The 14186-nt window shown below is 38.9% G+C and overlaps 1 protein-coding gene across 12 annotated transcripts in view; it reads left to right on the top strand.

The window, feature by feature from the left end:
* The window catches only part of NR2E1 (nuclear receptor subfamily 2 group E member 1), a 201861-nt gene that overhangs the window by 65115 nt on the left and 122560 nt on the right, over positions 1-14186 (top strand). The gene's annotated exons all lie outside the window — the stretch shown is intronic.

Below are 14186 nucleotides of genomic sequence, written 5' to 3'. Positions count from 1 at the left end.
TTGCTGTCTTCAACAATAGGTGCTATTTAATCACTTCCCAAGAAAGATCAACTTCAGGAATGGATGAGAGGGGCTTCCCTGGTGGCTCAGTGGTAAAGAATCTGCCTGCCAGTGCAGGAGATGTGGGTTCCATCACTGGTCCAGGAAGATCCTACATGTTGTGGAGCAACTAAGCCTGTGACCACAGCTACTGAGCCTGTGCTCTGGAGTCTGGAAGCCGCAACTACTGAATCCACGTGCCACAAATACTAAAGCTCATGCACAAAACGGCCCATGCTGTGCAACAAGAGAAGCCACTGCAATGAGAAGCCCATGCACCACAACTAAGAGAGCAGCCCCTGCTCACCACAACTAGAGAAAAGCCTGCACATCAGTGAAGACCCAGCACAGCCAATAAATAAATAAAATTATAAAAAGAAAAGAAATCAGCTGTAGCTCTAGTCCAAGGACTGGTGGTCTCAAGATCCAAGAAGAACCGATGTTTCAAGTCCAAAGGCAGGAAAAAACTGATATCCCAGCTCAAAGGCTGTCAAGTAGGAGATGTTCCCTCTTACTCCTCTTTTTGTTTTATTCAAGTCCTCGACTGATGCATAAGCCCCACTCACATTAGGGAGGCCAGTCTGCTTTACTCAGCTACTGATTTGAATGTTTACTTCAGTCCAAAACACCCCCACAGACACATCCAGAATAATGTCTGACCAAATATCTGGGCATCCCTTGGCTCATTCAAGTTGATACATAAAATTAAACATCACAGTTCTCAACCTCATAAATCACCTTAGATACATAAGTGCACATTGGAATCCCACTTTAAATTGGAGCTTTAAAAACATACCATTCTATAGTCCTACCCTCAGAAATCCTTATATAGTTGGTCTGAGGTGCATCTTAGAAATTTTCAGAGCTCCTCTGATGACTCTTAAAATGCAGTTAAGATGGCCAGATAAAGTGCTTCAGCAAGCAATCTTTGAAGCAGAGAAGTCACATGGGAGCACTTTATGTGTGTGGCTCAGCCACCACCAACTAACCACTAAGAGACTGTTAATTCATTTAGTTGAGGGTCCTTTATACATTCCTAACCATAACAGCAAAAGAAATATGTAGCAGTTTAACAACATGCTAAGTACACATTACAGTAAAACTGAAATCAAAGGTACAAAGCTTTGGGGGGTGGGAATAGAGATCCTTTGGATGGGGGAGATAATTGCTTTATAATGTTGTGTTAGTTTCTATTGTACAACAATGAGAATTAGCTGTAAGTATACATATATCCCCTCCCTCTTGAGCCTCTCTCCCACCCCATCCCCATCCCACCCCCTAGGTCATCACAGAGTACCAAGCTGAGCTGCCTGTGCTATACAGCAGCTTCAGTGTTGGGGTATTATTTTAAATTTTCGTGTCGATAACCTATAGAGCTATGATATAGGCTTCCCCAGTGGCTCAGTGATAAAGAATCCTTCTGCCAATTCAGGAGGTACAGGAGATAGGAGTTCGATCCCTGGGTTGAGAAGATCCCCTGGAGGAGGGCATGGCAACCCACTCTAGTATTTTTGCCTGGAGAATCCCATGGACAGAGGAGCCTGGTGGGCTAAAATCCATAGGGTTGAAAAGAGTTGGGCACGATAGAAGCAACTGAGCACACAGAGAGAGCTAAGACATGTAAAGCCTGTGTTTCATAATTTATGTGTTTTTTTTATTCCATGTGCTTTTAATCATTTAGCTGTTTGACAGTTACTACTATTTCCTCTGTAAAGCTGGGGACACTTGCCCTCCTTCTTCTTCCCCAGCCCTGTGCCTTCAGCCAGGAAGAGGGAGGGATAACTAAAGGGGCTGCTCACAGGATGTTTGTTAGTGGCAGATGCTGTTCCAGGCCCTGGTCTGAACCATGAAGTTTAGCCTCCTGTGTAGGGAGGAGCTGGGAAGATGACAGAGGAAAGGAACTCTCCTTGGCTGAGAAAGACAAGGGCCTCGGTGTGAGTAACTTTTATGTGTATAATAGTAGTTTTGGTCCTTTCCATGGTGATGCTAAGACCTGAGAGTGACACTTCCTTCTCTGAGCAACTTACCCACTCTGGGGTAGCCTAAGTAAGGCAAACCAAAATGGCGATGTACTGTCTAGGTGAGGTTTTGTACGGTATTTGCTCAATATCAGTCCAGAGAGACACAGAGGTACATGGAAATGTTTTGCATGGTAAACAAGGGCCACATTGTATTGTTCCAACTTTTGCCATTGAAGAATTATGCAAAAACTCCCAAGACTAAAAGATGCTGATTCCTTAAGAACTTACTGATAACTGAGAAAACCATGGAACCAACCCTGTAATGTAGTTTAAAAAATAAGTATCACAGTGTAGACAGTTGGGGAAGATGGATGGTGGTGATAGGTACACAATAAAGTGAATGTACTTAATGCCACTGAATTGTACACTTAAAAATAGTTTAAATGAATAGTTTAAATGATGTAGAGGAAAAAAAGTTCTATATTAAAAAATAAAGTCATTTCATATTCAGAATTAACACCACCTTAAATACATAATACCAAAACAGAAGCCCTGAAGGCTGTACTGTCTAAATTACAAATTCCGGGTTCAAGTAAGCACCAGAGACAAGAAACAGGATGGCAGAGAGGTCGTGACTATGCAACCACCACCAAATACTCAGACTTTTCTATTTCCCTTGTGGTTCTCAAGATGGCAGAGAGACTCAAAAGTTTTTCCTTAGTTGAACCGGTGTTTTGATTGCAGAGAATCAACAGGAAGGGAGAGAGACAGGGAGAAATCTTCCTCCTCAAAGCAACCAAAAGAGTCCGGGCGCCCACCAGACCCGGACAGCCATGCCCAACCCGAGCTGCCCTCGTCCTCGGGCTGCTGGAGCCGCGGTGCTGCCTCAGAGCGTCTGGCAGCGCGGCCCACCCCGGGGGAGAGCTCCTAACTCCCAGGGCCTCCTGTGGCTTCGAGGCGGGAGCAGAAGCTTCTCCCGCCTCCCTCGCGCTCCCTCGCCTTCCAGGTTCAATAAGGATTACATCATGGAACAAGAATGCGGGGCAGCCTGAGAATCAAAGCCGTCACAATCAGCGGCTGGTTAACTGTACTGTTGCTGAAACACATCCTTCCCACCCCCTCCTCTTTCCCCTCCCCCACCCCAGACCTCTGCTTTTCGTACTATTAAGGGTAGCATTATTGGGGAGAGGAAAATCTGATCAAAACTGTCGGCCGCCAACAGCAGACTTTCTATGGATTCTATAAAGGCCACCTTAACGATTTCCCTAATTAATGGATGACATCTTTGGCTGAAGGAGAGGCGATGGATTCGACTCCGTCTTCGTCTTTGTTAACCTTCTAATTAACTTTCGTAGGTCACCCAGGTCTCCCAAACCTAAAAAGTGAAGAGGCCCATTGTGCCAGGAGCAGTAAACTTACTTTTTCTGCTGGGGTACTTAAAAGGGAGAACGATTATAGGCTGAGAAAAATAACTCCATTTAAAAGCTTTGTGGCTGCAGAGAATGCATAGGTCCCTCCCTTAGAAAATAATTGAAACACCTTTTATACCAATATTTCTATGCATAATAAAAACAAATTAGCAAAATGCATCTAAATTCAGCAGCACTTTCAAATTACCTTTTTTGGAATGTAAGCCTCTACAAGTCAACAAAGGAGCAGGAGTTTAGAGAGAATATTGCAACTGCAACAGCTCTCAGTCTGTATGCAGAGTGAGTGCAGCATTGGGCCAGGCTGGGATATCTGAGTCACCTCCTGGAAGAAATGCTTCTAATTTACTGCCTTTGCCCAGGCTGGGTATGGACTGCCAGTGAGCAGGTCTGTTTTTTGGATAGCATTGTCTTTGGAAGTTCAGAATGTTTAATGGTCATGGTGAAAAACAGAAACCACCATCGTAGAAACGCCAGAAAGCAAGTGAAACTCCACCATGATCATTGAAATGGACAAAACACATTTTAAAAATAAAAGAAGCATTCTTGTTGGAATTTTCATTTTGGTAGCTTTTTCAGACTATGCAGATGTGTTGTGGTTTCTGCCCCAGTTCCTTGGCATCTCTGGCCCAGCAGAGGAGACACTGAGGGAAGAGCAGGTGCTCAGCCTAAAGAGGAACTGAAATGAAGGCTGCTTTAAAGGAGAGCTTTGCCTAAAGGGAATGAGGTTCCTAACCCAAGGACAACAGTAGTGTGACTTTACTATTGTTTTCTGATTATAAACAGAACCAGAGTTAATTGTAGAAAAGTATAAAGATTTTAAATACTGTCAATATTTTAATCATGCTTTCCATTCACTCTCCTATGCATCCTCAAAGTTTTACCCATTTCATTGTTATATTCTTTTTTTAGTTCCTGTAATACCATTTTTTTCTGTATTAAAAGTGAGAACAAGATCTTGTCCTGCCCACACACCCAGATTGAAGGTGCAGGGGTAACTTTAAGAAATCTCTTTTCTGGGATGCTGCCACTTGTGGAGAAAACAGTGCTCTCATGCATTGCTGTGGGAATTTAAATTGCTATAACGTCTCTGGAATAGAGAGAAATTTGGCTTTATTTATAATATTACAAAAACATAGCTTCTTTGAGGTAGTAATGTCTCTTTAGGAAGCTTCCCTAGAGATATAACTAGCATAAGTACAAAATGACATATGTAGAAGTTACTCTTTGTAGCACTATTCATAATATATTGAAAGCTATCTAAATGTCCACTAATAGGGGACTGGTTAAAGAAATACAGTATATCCATTGAGTGGAATATTATGGAGCCATAAAGAAGAGATGAGTATGCTCATTATATGCCAATTTGGAATGATCTTCATAACAGCCTGTTGGGTAAAAAACAGCAACAACAAAATGCAGCAGAACAACAATGGTGTATGCTATTTGTAGGGAAAGGCGAGGTTTAAATATTCATAAACGTTTTCTTCTAGTAGCAGTTATCTTGGGAGAAGAGACCTGAGTGGCTGAGGAACAACTGTGGGAGGGAGAATGCTATCTAACTTTTGTATCTTTTGAATTTGTACTGTGTGAATATGTTGCCTATTCAAAAAATTAAAACATAATTTTAAAATGTCAAAAAGAGAAAGGTTGCCATTTTCTAATCTGCTCTGTGCATAGCTCTATACAATTCAAGGGTAGCCCAGTCATGAGACGTCCTATTCATTTCCATACACTAAATAGCTTATTTTAGATTTCTCAAAGTCTGCCTAGATTAAAAGACCCCTAAAATGGAAGGTACACAGTCACTCTCTCTTTGCAATCTTTAAATGTTTCTTAATGAAAACAGAATAATGCATTCTGTGATTTAATTGTTCAAAATTAAAATTCAACAAACTGTTAAGTCTGTATAAATGAAACATTCATGGGCTTCATCAGCACGTACATTGGGACAAATGCTTTGGGCCTCAGAGTAGTGGTGATACTTTGAGATGTGACAAGAAACATATAAAGAAGTCAAATAAAATTTTTTGTTATTATTCTGTTGTTTATTTTGGCTGCACAGCATGGCTTTCAGGATCTTAGTTACCCAACCAAGGATTGAGCCCTGGCTCAAGGCAGTAAAAGCATAGTCCCAACCACTGGACTGCCAGGGACTTTCCAAATAAAATCCTGTATTACACAAATTCTTTTTGCTCACAATAGTCTGATTTACTTGTATCAATCAGTTTAACTTATTCATGGTTTATGAGCTATACTATTTTTAGTGATTAAACTAAAACCTGGAACCAATGTTACCCTCTCCTCATTCCTCAGCCCAGTCTGTCAAATGGCATTGGAAATGATTAGGCTGAACATATGAAATTAGTGTGTGTCAGTGGTACAATAGCAGCAGTTTCAAGTTACAGCCTAATATTTTTCATCATCTTAATGTTGTTGCCTATAGCTATATAACAGGGATATTGTTACAGTTGTCTGTCCACCATCCATTTCTCCTTTCTTCCTTGTTAGCAGAATTCCCATTTAATTCCCATTTAGTAAGGCAATAAATCTCAATTCAACTATATACATGGGATTCTCATTTCTTTCGTCTGTGACTGGTTTAGATTTGGGCATGTGATACAGTTCTAGGCCAATGAGATATAAGAAAAGACAACTAAAAGTTTCTGAGATAGATTTCTCTTCCACCAGACATTTTCAGGTCCAGATGGATTGCCCAGAGTTCCTGCAGTCATCTTGCTACTGTTAATACAAAATGTGCAGACATAATGGGCATGCTAGATGACACAATAGGAGAAAGGAAGTTGGATCTGCATAATAGTACTGAGTGGTTGTATTAACCAGCTCTGTAATCCTCTGACCTTGTGCTTCTTGTTAAATGACATGATAATTTTCTGCACAGTTTAAGCCATTTTGAATTGGTTTTCTGTTACATTCCAAATACTAATAGAACATTGTGGTAAATATTTTTACCACTTTAAGTGGTGTGAAGCCCAGGTAGTATCCTGTAAAAGCTCCTCAAGAAAAAAAAGCTACTCAAGTAGTTCTGTTTTGTAGTTCTCTAGTAAAAATTATCTTAAATCATAAAAATATATGCCCCCTCAACATCTTTGGTCATTAGTGAAATGCAAATAAACACCATAATGAGATACTGCTTCACACCCACTAGAATGGCTATAAGCAAAAAGATGGACAATTACAAATGTTGGCAATGATGTACATTGCTGATGAAAATATAAAATGATGCAGCCACTTTGGAAAATAGCTTGGCAATTCCCCTGAAAAGTTAAACATAGAATTATTGTATAACCAGGTAATTCTACTCCTAGATATATATTCAAGAATATTAAAAATATAACATTCACACAAAAACATACATAGGAATGTTCATAACAGCATTATTCATAAAAACCAAAAGGGAGGAAAAGCACAAATGTCTATCAACTGATGAATGGATAAATAAAATGTGGCATATTCATATATAGAATATTATTTGGTAATAGAAATGAAATACTGATGCATACTACAAGATGAATCTTGAAAACATTATGCTAAATGAAAGCCAAACATAAAATACCACACAGTATATGATTTCACTTATATGAAATGTCCAGAATAGGCAAATTCATAGAAACAGAAAGTTTCAAAATACATATGACAAATTTGTTAAAAGACTAATTTTTATGTAATCAAAGCTGCATTTTTGCAGTCATTTAAGCAAAAATGAGTGAAGATTCTATCCTCCAGAAAACTATAAACTTCATGAAAGCATTGTCCCCCTCCTGGGTCTTGGTGCCAGCACATCCAACTGGTCCACACACACTGCAGAATACGTAAGTGAATGGATCTTGGTGCATTTGCTGAACAATCCTGGGCTTAGTTCCTAAAATAGGCCTCTGTTTACTTATCTGCAAAATGGGGCTAGAGCAGTAACTACTTTAGAGGATGAATGTGAGGATTAAATGAGATATGAGAGCTCATTTAAACTTTGCAGAGTTCCTGGGACATAATAAGCATCAGTAAGAGGTAGTTATTGCTGTTTTGTTTTATTGTTGTTTTAAGTATTAGTACTATTATTATATTTTGGAACTTTATGCCCAGTCATCACAAGATGTAGAAATTTCTTATCAGCTGGCATGAGCAATTCTTGAGTGATATTGTTTAAGTATATATTCATTCTTATAAATTAAAGAAGAAAGGATTAGTAATTTTCAGGGTTAGTAATTTCCAACAAAAATAGTTGGAAATTCAGATTCAACAATAATAGGATTTTATAACACTATATTAGTACATGAAAAAAATTTACAAAAGTATAGTAGATTTGCTGTTGTTCAGTTGTTCAGTCTTGTCCAACTCTTTGCAACCCCATGGACTGCAGCAAGATAGGCTTCCCTGTCCTTCACCATCTCCCGGAGTTTGCTCAAACTCATGTCCACTGAGTCAATGATGCCATCCAACCATCTCATCCTCTGTCATTCCTTTCTCCTCCTGCCTTCTGTCTTTCCCAGCATCAGGGTCTTTTCCAGTGAGTCAGCTCTTTGCATCAGGTGGCCAAAGTATTGTAGCTTCAGCTTCAGCATCAGTCCTTCCAATGAATATTTAGGGTTGATTTCCTTTAGAATTGACTGGTTTGATCTCCTTGCTGTCCAAGGCACTGTCAAGAGTCTTCTCCAGCACCACAATTCAAAAGCATCAATTCTTTGATGCTCAGCCCACTTTGTGGTTCAATTCTCACATCCATACATGACTACTGGAAAAACTACGTGTGCTTAGTCGCTCAGTCATGTCCAGCCCTTTGCAACCCCATGGACTGTAGCCGCCAAGCTCCTTTGTCCATGGGCACTCTCCAGGCAAGAACACTGGAGTGGGTTGCCATGCCCTCCTCTAGGGTATCTTCCCAACCCAGGGATCGAACCCATGTCTCCCGCATTGCAAGTGGATTCTCTACTGACTGAGCTACCAGGGAAGCCTAGAAAAACCGTAGCTTTGTCTATACAGACAAAGTAATAGCCCTGCTTTTTAATATGCTGTCTAGGTTTGTCATAGCTTTCCTTCCAAGGAGCAAGCGTCTTTTAATTTCATGGCTGCAGTCACCGTCCACAGTGATTTTGAAGCCCGAGAAAATAAAGTCTGGCACTGTTCCCATTTTCCCCCCCATCTATTTGCCATGAAGTAATGGGACCAGATGCCATGATCTTAGTTTTCTGAATGTTGTGTTTTATTGAATTTCTATAAATGACCAATCTGAAACATTATTTTTCTAAACTATTTTTCATATACTCCTCTAAACTTAGAATACCAGAGTCCTTAAGTTAACTTTAGGTCATTTTTCAGCCTCTGTTACAAGTTTATAAATTGTCTCCCTCATCCCTGACCCTTCTCACTTACCAATTTATAACATGTGTCTTATTTGAATGAAATATTTTTCACTATATGTGAAATTTAACATATACTCATAGGATATAGATTGAGTCAACAATTGTTTGGGGGTAGGTAGAGGTGTGCTAGAGGCCAAACTTTTCCTCCCATCTCAAGGAAAAAATTTAGGTAAGTGATTTATCTAGTGTCACATAACCTGCTAATGGGATTTTAAAAGGAAATTCAGGACAAAGGTACTCTTCTTTTCTGCTGCTACAGCATACAAACTGTCTCCATCTTACAACACATGGGCAAACAATAGACAAGCAGCAAAACATTTCCCTAGCTGTGACATCAAATATTATGAGGACAAGCATAGGGAAAATGAAAAGTACATAGTTTTTAAGTGCATTCTTCCAGGTTTCAATCCATATTTTGATCATTTATATGTTCACAAGTTTCCATTAGGTCAATATGCTTCATTAATCCTGTTTGCCCTTGTGAGAAAAATATAGCAGCCAGGGGAAAATGGGGAAAAGATGAGCAAATAAGTGATTTGCTGGAGAGGTTAGAAAATCTGTCAGAATCAATTCTGTGTATTCACACCAACCCTTAACTACCCTCTCTTCACCCCACAAAAATAGAACAGACAGTAGCAACGAAATAGGAGATCTTCTGATACTAGGCAGTAATAGAGTTAGCTGTCACCAAACTGGGCCAGAAATAATGGATGGCAACCTCACCCTTGCACAGCATTCCTAGTATCAGTTCCTTTCCCTTTCTTCTCATTACCAGTAAGACCCACCTACAAGGGAGAAGATTTCCTCCCAGTGTGAAGAAACTCACATAAGTTGGATGTTTTCTCTGCTGAAAGGTTATATCTTGTTTATGGACAGGGTTCTCTATGGTTCTTAAAAGTCCATGGGGAGAGGGGCCCTGTGGAGATGGATTATTCCTCATTTCCCCAAAATTTAATCCCTTCATTCAATTCCCCCTTTCTGATTCCTCTCTTCCTTTCTCTTCTCTCTTCTTATTTTGTGCCTCCATCTCAACTTTCCTTCCCTTCTCTTTTATCACATCAGTCTTTAGTAGTATATTAATGTTACTCACCAAAGTGATAAAGTCTTGATTCTGAAATTCTAAGTCTTGATTCTGAATTTGTTTTTCTAAACAAGATAGGTTTAACATTAAGAACTACAGGTGGCCCAGCATCCCTTTTTATATCCATCCATCCACCAAACAAAGAGGCCATATATTTATCTAGGGATGTATTGTATACCATAATTCAGTATACATGCAATTTATGTATACATGTACCTTAAAGAATCTTCTGGATCTGTGTAAGGGTCTTTGAAGTTTCTTCTGCATGTTAATTTCTCTCCTAATCCAGATGCCACTGCTCTTTGTGACATTTCAGAGAGGTCACTGAGCACCATCCTTATAACCCTCTAGAGAAGAACAATGGAATGCAGAACTTTTTTTTATTACCCAACCTTTTAGTATTCTTCTTTTTCTTTTCAAGAAACTTCAGTCAAGTCCTAGGAGGTCTTACCACTAATACTGCTTTCTCTCTAGTTCAGTCAGTATTTACACTCTGCAGAGAAAATTATGAATGTATCTGTGTTCACAGATTTATACATTTCCTGTTTTATGTGATTACTCCCCAGAAGAGACTACCTTGAGCCTCTGCCTAAACCAGTCTTTCTGGCCTCCCCATGATTATGCAGTTCAAAGAATCACAGCTTTTACAAATGATTCCTCCTGATTTGGAATTCTAAGAGCTCCAACTATAATTAACCTGGATATAAACTATAGGGATTTGAAAAAGGTAACAAATGTTAGAGACTGCAGCTTTTCAAGCTATATATTTCATAAACAAAATTCAAGCTTAAATTAGAAGCTGGAAAAATATTTTAGTTTTAGCAAAGCAGGTTTTTAAAATCTGCTAATAAAAAATTCATAAATTCTGGAGGAATTAATCTAAAATATTGATACTTCCCACATAAATGCATCAGATGATCTAAATGTATAACCATTTGGGGAGTTTTAATTTTTCTAGCATGAAAACAAGTTTTCTGACACTGGAATATCTTATTTGAATATGGTTTTATACAGTGTAAAAGCTTAGTCTTATATACTGTGCATAAGGAAAACCCATTTGTGTTTAAAATAAAAATTCCTCAAGATATTTTAGGTTCTTGCTGTGTGCTATGTATTTAAAGATAAATTACATTCTGAGTATAAAGTTGTTTTTGTTTATGTAGAAGAATATAAAGAAGAAAATAATTGATAATTCCACCATCCAAATAACCACTATTGATATTTTCTTTCAGTCTTTTGCCTATGCATATATTTTGAAATTCCTTATTTAGACTTTCACTGTTCTGTTTTAAGCAATAAAACTTCATGCTGAGGCAAGGCTTGATTTTTAGTGACAGGGAGGGAGAAAAAAAGAGAAAGATCAAGGAAGAGAAGCATGGAGGGCACAGGATTCTCTTGCTTTCCTTCCTACTGACTGTTGACACTACTCTCCCACACCTTCTTCTAGAGGCACTCCCCAAATCCTCAAATAGAAAGAACACACACACACACACACACACGAAAGAAAACTTTTCCAAACCTGAAAAACATTGTGAACCTACTGATAATCACTGTGAAGAAAACATCAGCATTCTCTGTGTGGCTAGCTGGGCTTCCCCTGTAGCTCAGACGGTGAAGAATCCACCTGCAATGCGGGAGACCTATGTTTGATCCCTGGGTTCGAAAGAGCCCCTGGAGAAGGGAATGGCAACCCACTCCTGTATTCTTGCCTGGAGAATCCCCATGGACAGAGGAGCATGGCAGGCTACAGTCCATGGGGTCTCAAAGAGTTGGACACAACTAAGAGACTAAGCACACAGGTAATTTGTGGATTTTTGCATTTCTATATTCATCTGTTTCTAGGCTTCTAAGAAATCATGAATACCTTTTTTAAAAAAGAATTGACAGTATATTTTTAATCACCTGAAAACACCCTTTAGAATCTAAAATGGGTATGCCCATTATTCTTATCCCCCTGCAGTATATCAACAGTAGTAACTCTTCTCAGCCTAGTGCAATTTCTATTTTTAGCTTGAGATACTTACTGAATTTTGACAAGGTTGAGTAAATATCATAGTTTTCCAGAAGAGCCTCCATCATTATGACCTAGAACTTAAAACAATTGTGTCTTCCTTTTCCTATAGTTTTATATGAAAAGCACATTTACCACAAGAACCCCTGGAGAAGGGAATGGCTACCCCTTCCAGTATTCTTGCCTGGAGAATTCGTGGACAGAGGAGCTTGGCGGGCTATAGGCCATGGTGTCACAAAGAGTCAGATATGACTAACACTTTCACTTTCATAGTACTCATAGTAAGCACTGTAGGCTTATAGTAGCACTAGACTGTGAAAACAGAGTAGTGTGTCAGCCTCCTAAGAGGATGCTCGATGTCTCCTCAGACCTATTTTCACTGAAGCCTCCAAGAAAGACATTACTGTATTGTGCTCCGTGATTGTGCTATCATTTCACCATCAGAAATTATAGCACTGGCTTCTGTTTCTAGCACTTTGGTGGATTTGCTGCTGCAAAAGTTAGTTTTACATGGCAACTTGGCTAGGCTATGGTGCACAGTGTTTGGTCAAACACTAGTCTACGTATTGCTATAAAGGTATTTCTTAAATGTGGTTAAAGTAAATTTTTGAGTAAAGCAGATTACTCTCCACAATGTGGGTAAGCCTCATCCACTCAGTTGATGGCCTTAAGAGAAAAGACAGGTCCCCTGAAGATGAAGGAATTCTGCATCCAGACCTGCCTTTGGACTCAAAGCTGTAATATCTACTCTTGCTAGAATTTCCAGCCTACCAGTCTGCCCTGTGAATTTTGGATTTGCCAGTCCCCACAGTCTCATGGGTCAATTCCTTAGATTCTCTCTATAAATATATTGTGTTGGCCAATAAGTTCATTTGGGTTTTTCCGTAACATCTGACAGAAAAACCTGAACAAACATTTTGGGCAACCCAATATATACATATTCTATATTGTGATAAAATATAATCTCTTTCTTTGGAGGACCGTGACTTATACAGATACCCTGAATGATAATCTCAGCTAAGATGACTAAAATGTTCGTTAAAATATTTTTAAATGGCTTTTTACATACATCACTGAGCCTGCGCAAAATGGAAGGCTTTTTCAGATCCCAAAAAGTGAACTAAAGCAGGAATCCTGATAGATAAACAAGTTCCAAAGCCAGCTTTCACCCTGAAACTTTCCATCAGACTCTGGAGACCCTGAATCTCAACTCTGAGATGATGGTCAGGGATTGCCTAAAGTGGGGGACCTGTTAGGAGAATCTTTACATAAAGTTGAAACTACAAAGAACTACATCCTCAGTGTAAAGATAAATTAAAAAAAAAATAACCTCTGTCCCAAAGAGGGATGCTATTGCAAGGACATTTGCCTATCTTAATGTTGACGCTGGGAAGACAGAAAGAAAAAACTTCCCTAAGAATTTGGAAGCACAATAAGATCCATCACAGGAGACCTTTCTACCTAAATCCATACCACCTATATAACCTCTCAAAGTTTGGAACTATAAAATTTGAGTATTTCAATATAAAAGGATTCCACGTTGGTAGTACAACCAAGTAACTCAGCCAGAAAGAGCAAGTGCGGATCTCCCCCACACCAGTCTATCTCCAACTCTGGCTTTTAAGAATCCCCATAGATAAACTGTCAAGACAAATGAGAAGCTCACAGAAGAAAAACTTAATAAAACCTAGGAAGAAATGTGGTACCATGAGGATAACAACCAGAAGCAAGCAGCAGACATCAAAAGTGGTCCTGCAAAGACATCAAATATTGACATTAGTGACCAAATACAGATTTTATATGATTAATGAAATAAAAGAGAAGCTTGAAAATATTAGAAAGGAATAAGACATTGTAGAAAAACATCCAAGCAGATCTGATATGGAGCCAAATAGCACTTCAGGAAATTAAAAAAAAAATTTTTAATGGAGGAAAGTGACTTTTAAACAGCTGTTTAGGCCCCATGAAAAAAAGAATCAGTGAACTAGAAAATATATTTAAACATTTTCCAGAACACAGTCCAGGAGACAAAGAGACAGAAACTATAAAAGATGTATTGAGTTTTATAACTCCTTATCAGAATTCAGGATCTAACAGAGTAGGGAAAAAGTAACTTCCAAAGAGATAAAGAAATAATAATAGAGGAGAATTTCCCAATATTGTTAAAGGCAACAGTGATCAGATTCAGGAAGCCAAGTGCATCCCAAGCATGATAAATAAAATCTATATGGAGAATTCCAAAGGGTTTCCATGACTGTAAAAATGTAGAACTCCAAAGGGGAGGGAAAA

This window comes from Ovis canadensis, chromosome 8, assembly GCF_042477335.2.
Source record: "Ovis canadensis isolate MfBH-ARS-UI-01 breed Bighorn chromosome 8, ARS-UI_OviCan_v2, whole genome shotgun sequence".
In the NCBI taxonomy this organism is placed as follows: Eukaryota; Metazoa; Chordata; class Mammalia; order Artiodactyla; family Bovidae; genus Ovis; species Ovis canadensis.
This window is presented reverse-complemented; position numbering and strand designations above follow the sequence as displayed.